General features: G+C 46.5%; 1 protein-coding gene across 6 annotated transcripts in view; it reads right to left on the reverse strand.

Annotated features, from left to right (window-relative positions):
* WNK3 (WNK lysine deficient protein kinase 3) overlaps positions 1-4,475 on the reverse strand; it is a 189,016-nt gene extending 184,541 nt beyond the window's left edge. For 2 of the 6 annotated variants that reach the window (XM_045050523.1, XM_004000545.4), the window contains exon 1: positions 3,554-3,930. The gene's annotated coding sequence lies outside the window, so the exon portion shown is untranslated. Of the gene's footprint in view, positions 1-3,553; positions 3,932-4,260; positions 4,356-4,391 lie in introns of those variants that run through there. The other 4 variants (XM_019823858.1, XM_019823859.1, XM_019823860.3 and 1 more) reach the window with 4 other exon arrangements.
* Between the last annotated feature and the right edge of the window lie 1,525 nt (positions 4,476-6,000).

The raw sequence follows: 6,000 nt of genomic DNA on the forward strand, positions 1-6,000 counted from the left end.
TTAATGGGTACAGAGTTTCCTTTTGGGGTGATGAAAATGTTTTGGAACAAGATATGCAACATCATGAAGGTACCTGACATTGAATTGTACATTCTAAAATGGCACATTTTATGTTATGTGAATTTTATCACAATACAAAGTTACCAGGTTAAAACACAGAAAACAATGTTACTTCATTTCTGTTAATGAAAAAAATGATATATCCCTGAAGAAAGGAGCATTAAAGGCTCACTACTGCAGTAAGTTAACCTCAACATTTTCTAAACTGAATATCTTATGATAAGCTCTACCTAAACAATTTAAAATGGCATCAAATTCTCCTTTTGAAGTTTTGGGTATTTCTGAATAAATGCTTTTATAGATGTCCTTTACAATCATCAAATATGTCCTAACAGTACCATAAATTTTATGATCTCAAACAAAAAAATGGAAAAGACCCACCTCTCTGAAAGTATTCTGGATTTTAGGCAAGAGACATAAACAAGTATATCTGCAAATAGAACTGGTCTACTTATACTAAGATGGGATGCTGAGAAAGGAAGGGTTTTTTTTCTTTTTTTTTTTTTAATTTTTTTTTCAACGTTTATTTATTTTTGGGACAGAGAGAGACAGAGCATGAACGGGGGAGGGGCAGAGAGAGAGGGAGACACAGAATCGGAAACAGGCTCCAGGCTCTGAGCCATCAGCCCAGAGCCTGACGCGGGGCTCGAACTCACGGACCGCGAGATCGTGACCTGGCTGAAGTCGGACGCTTAACCGACTGCGCCACCCAGGCACCCCGGGTTTTTTTCTTACACACAATCCCCACCCCACAGACATATACACAAAAATTTAGGCCTTCTATTAATTTTAAGTAAATTATCTGACTAGAAATCTTATAGTAATATAACAATTCTCATTTCTTTATTTCTGACTACTCTGGTTCTACACAACCACTGGCTTTATCATTTACTGGCTAAGTCAATGGACACCTTAATGAAAAATTCGTGTACTTTATGGAAGAAAGTTAAAGTCCAAATTACAGAAATTTAACTCCTATAAAATAATTATATCAACAAATGTAGACTTGTGATATTAAGATCAATGCTGGTCTAGAAGTCAGAACTCCAGGTTCCACCACTTACTTACCAGGACAGGTCTTATCTTTCTGTGATTTCTCTCTTATGTATAAAAAGGCAAATAATGTTCCTGCTTGCCTACCAACAGAAGTACAGTAATAAAAATATGTACAAGGTGTGATGGGACCACTAAAGAAGGGCACCGAATGCAGTTTGGTGGAGGATGCTGGGAAAAGAAAAGAAGCGGGGGGGGGGGGGGGGGGGGGAGCATGAAAGGCTTTCAGAAATAGCTAATGACTGAAGTTAGTCTAAAAAGAATGAGTTCAAAATTCAAAGGGAAGGGGAGAGACAGCATTCCAGGTTGGGGAGGGGGTTTGGGGCAGGGGCATCAGAAGCGAAGGCAGAGAGATGAACACCAAAAATCTGTTTATGTTATTTTCCTTCTTAAATAGTCAAGGGCTCCTAATTCTGCAGGGTAATCCTTCATCCTAGCCTCAATCTAAGATTCCAACCTTATCGCATTCCACTCCCCAGCCTCAATACTTGAAAGATCTTCCACTCCAGGAACATCTAGTTCAAAACTGGGAGGCTACCTTGCCTGCCAAAGTTGGTGTAACATTCCCAGGCTCTCATGGTGCTTTTATACTTCTATTCTACTGCTTACTACACTAAGTATTCATCTTAATCTAAGAGAATACGAACATAGTATTAACTTTTGTATTTAAATTCTGGGTAGCCAAAACAAGGATTACACTCCTTCCAACATCAAAGCAGAATAAAAGAAAAAAGTCATGAGAATGTTCTCAAATTTGCAAATTTTCCAAGATAATAAATATACGTCAGCAGTTTGCAGGGGCGCCTGGGTGGCGCAGTCGGTTAAGCGTCCGACTTCAGCCAGGTCACGATCTCGCGGTCCGGGAGTTCGAGCCCCGCGTCGGGCTCTGTGCTGATGATGGCTCAGAGCCTGGAACCTGTTTCCGATTCTGTGTCTCCCTCTCTCTCTACCCCTCCCCCGTTCATGCTCTGTCTCTCTCTCTGTCCCAAAAATAAATAAACGTTGAAAAAAAATTAAAAAAAAATATATGTCAGCAGTTTGTAAAAAGTAACCATGAAAAGTTAAAAATCCATAAACTATTAATCTTGACCCAGAATAGAATGAGACCATCACAAAGCATCCCTACCAGAAGATAAGTAATGCATTCCGAGAACAAAATGTCCTTAGTAATCTGCTATAATTTAAACGCACACCAACAAGCAAGTGCCAATTTTCAAACAAAATAAATTCTGAATGACAAAAAAAAATCACGTATATATATTTTAGCATTCAAAACCAGTTTTAGTGCATCTTAGCTATCCTTCAATGCAAGGTATCCCTCCTTTAGGCTGCTGACTTCAAACGATTTTTAAATCCATCAGTCTAAAGGTTAAAGATTGTCTAGAAGACACCTGCTGCTCTGTGTCATATACTGCGACCTCTTCAAAAGTTACCTTGGTAGTACAACTTACTATAAATGAAAAACAGGTAACAATGCCTCCCCAAATTGGATGCAATCACTACTATACAGAAGTGTATAGTAAGTGAGTAAGCCTTTTCACAACTTTAAGGCTATTTATTCATGTAATTGCTTCAATCAAAGGTAACGCTTAAGAAGAATAGCTATACCACTCGCATCTGTTTTGAGGGTTCAATTTCATTTTAACAGGGTCTATTAACTCCCAAGATAGGGAGATACACACGTGCTGGATTTCCACCCACAGCCCACTCCATAAATGTTTCACCACTCTTAACTACTCAAACAAAACCTCTTTCCAGTACACTGAAGCCACCTCACCACTTTTACCCGAAAGCCATCATACCATCTCCTCCCCATTCGCAACCGTCAGTCACCCATTCCCAAATAACACCTCTCAATCTCTTGAACCTAACCCACTTACACAATCAGACAGCAATATCCCTCTCCACGATCTCCCACCCCAATGCCCACTGAAACTCAACTTCCCACACCCGAAGCGATCTTCTCTTTCAGCAGCCTCAATCTCACCTAAATGATCACTCAGTCCTTTGTCAACCATCTCCCAGGGCCCCCTCACGTATCCTCCTCACCTTCCCGATCCCCTAGTCTTTCACCAACTCCCAAAGTTGCCACCCCCCAACAAAAACAGAAAAAAAGACAAAAGCGCATCTTAACCCCAAACCTGCCCTTCTCCACTTTCCCCCTTAGAATTTTCCTCTCCGCCTGTTCGCTCACACGGACTACAGCTCCGAGAACCCCGAAGACCCAAGCCCGGCCTCGTCCCATACCTCTTGGCGACGACGGCATTAACCCTACCTCAGTCAAGCCGCCCCCCACTAGGGCGCTTACTCCTAACAGACTCCTGGCCGCCGCTGCCTCCCTCCATTCATCCCTAGCCCATTCATCTCTCAACCCGATCCCAGACACGCCCCCCGGCCTCCTCCCTCTCTCCCAGAGCCTTGGCCGGCCCGGGACCCTCACCAGATTAGAAGCTCTCACGGACAGAGACTCTGACTCTTTTCGCTGCTCCCTCGCTCTCTTTCAAGCCTCCGCTCGCCCCTCGACGAGCCACACCATAGAACACACACATATACACACACCGCCTCCTCCTCTATCGCCTCCTCCGATGCTTCTTACTCCCCTCCTCGATGTCTCGAGCTCCGCTCCGCGTTGTGTGCGCGTGCGCGCGCGACAGTCTCCCGCGAGCCCACCGGGCCAGCTACTGCCGGTAGGTAAAGAGCGGGCGGGGTTAGGGGAGCGGGGTACGAGCCCAAGCTCGCGCTCGCCCGGGAGCAGAGCAGGCGCACGCGTACTCCACCCAGGGAATTCTGGAGAGAAGAGAGGGGTAGTGGGGGGCGGGGAAGGGAGGGGAGGGAAGGAGAGGGGGGGAGGGGCGGAGAAAGACGACGGAGCAGCCCCAACTCCGAACAGCCCCCATCGCAGCGAGGTGCCCAGTGGCTAGCCAACTAGAGCGTGCGCACTCCTCCCCCGCCCTCTTCAACGCAGCGTGAGAGAGGGATGCGCATCGAGCAGGAGAAAGGCTTCTCTCCTTTCCAAAAAGAAAATCTCAGTGAGGAGACACGCGTGACACCCCCTGTGTGTTCAAAAGATCTCTCTCCATGGCTTCTTTACCCACCTCCCCTCCAAAAAAGAAAAGTCCAAGCACACACTACTTCCCAGCCACCCACCATCCACTCTGTTATCCGCAAGCCTCTAAATGCAGCAGCTCTGCGGAGATGTGATACCCGCCGGCACCTTTTCACCCACCACCCCTAACTCCTTTTTTTTCAACTCCCAGCTTTTCTCGCGAGACCCATACCTGCCGGCTTCGGGATTAGAAATCGAAGCACAGATTTACAAATACCGGTCTCCCGGTTACGTTGCGAGGGCAACGGCCACGGCATTCCCCCCCCCCCATCCCCACCCCCACCCCTCAGGACCGCAGTGCGCGCGCGCGGGGGCTGGGCAACAACGAAAGTGGGGATGGGAAAGGGAAGCTATGAAACGGATTTTTGACGGCATGTAACCGCTAGGCCTGGGCACGTGCCTTGCGCCTCGCAGGCAGGTGCGGTGTACCCTGGGAATTGTAGTTTTTGTTTCCATCTCCAGTCCCATTCGCACCCTCCGCCTTACTTAGGCCTCTGGCCTGGAGGGAAATTACCGACGCCATTTTGCTGGGAACAATGGCCTTCGGCCTAGGCTGTAGCGGGTGGGGGAGGGAGCAATGTTTTAAGGGTTCGGTTACCCTCCCCTGGCCCCTCGGTGCCATAGCAACCCCTTCAGAAGCCAGCCCCGCCCCCTCTCTGTCCTGCTGGCTCCTAGCCTGCACGCATGCGAAAAGGCCACCTCCCCTAAAGCTGGCTCTCACCGTCTCCTACCGTTCACTTCCTAGATCCTCTAGTTGGTGGTGAATGCTACCTCCTTCAAGCTTTCACTACACGTTAACTTTGGCGCAGCGGCTTTATTTAACAACTGTTTCCTGCATTGTATCAGGCACTGTACAGAATTGTTTCTGTCATTTTTGCATGAATAATACTGGCTCCACAGAGGAGGAAACTGAGGCCCAAGAGGGGAAAGTGGATATGACTTGCTCAAATTCACACAACTATGTATGGGGGAGCTAGAACTTGAACCCAGGTGTTCTTCCTCCAAAGCCCATGCATTTTTCAATCCCCCAGGCTGCATCTGGTATCTGAGCCACTGAATGAAAGCTCCTAAAGGGCAGGATTTCTTTCAAATGCCCCTCAAGTCTTAGAAAGATGCCTTGGGGGTAGGAGGCTGTGTGGAAAATGCCAGTCTAATATTATCAACTTCCCAGCCTCAGGACCCTATCACTGAGTTATATCAATTTCCTCTCTCCACGTTTTTTTTTTCTTTTCCTACTATAGGTCTCAGAACCTCAGCCTTTTCAGCTCTTTAAAAAACCATCAATAAATTTATCTATGAGGTTTCCAGAGTCCAAATGGAGTGGAATGGTGGGAGGCCATGCAGCCCTGTTTGTTGTCTCTACATCTTTGCTCTTGAAGGTCACTTATTAATGCCAGGATTGCCAGAACGTGTAAGGAAACCAGACTATGCCCTTAATAAATTCAAATCCCCATATTCACTTTTGACAATGGAAAGAGACTTTAAAGGAATGAAATTCAGTGCTAGGAGGTCCAACTGTTCCACCTGTGGAGATCTTCCTGGCTAAATTTGGAAGAGCAAGGTGTAATTTCTTCAAATAGTGCCACCACTCTACCTTAAAGACCTCTGCATTCCAAATTAGCGATAGAATGGATGGAGTCTTGTAAACTCCTTTCCTCACGGTCCCTGAAGATAGTCTCTTTTCCCTGTTGGAATTGTTGAGTACTGTGGGGAAAACAGGAAACATAGCCAAGTAACCACCAAAGGGCTGTTTCAAAGGTTACCAAGCTATTACAAGTCTT

This window comes from Felis catus, chromosome X (assembly GCF_018350175.1).
Source record: "Felis catus isolate Fca126 chromosome X, F.catus_Fca126_mat1.0, whole genome shotgun sequence".
Taxonomy (NCBI): domain Eukaryota; kingdom Metazoa; phylum Chordata; class Mammalia; order Carnivora; family Felidae; genus Felis; species Felis catus.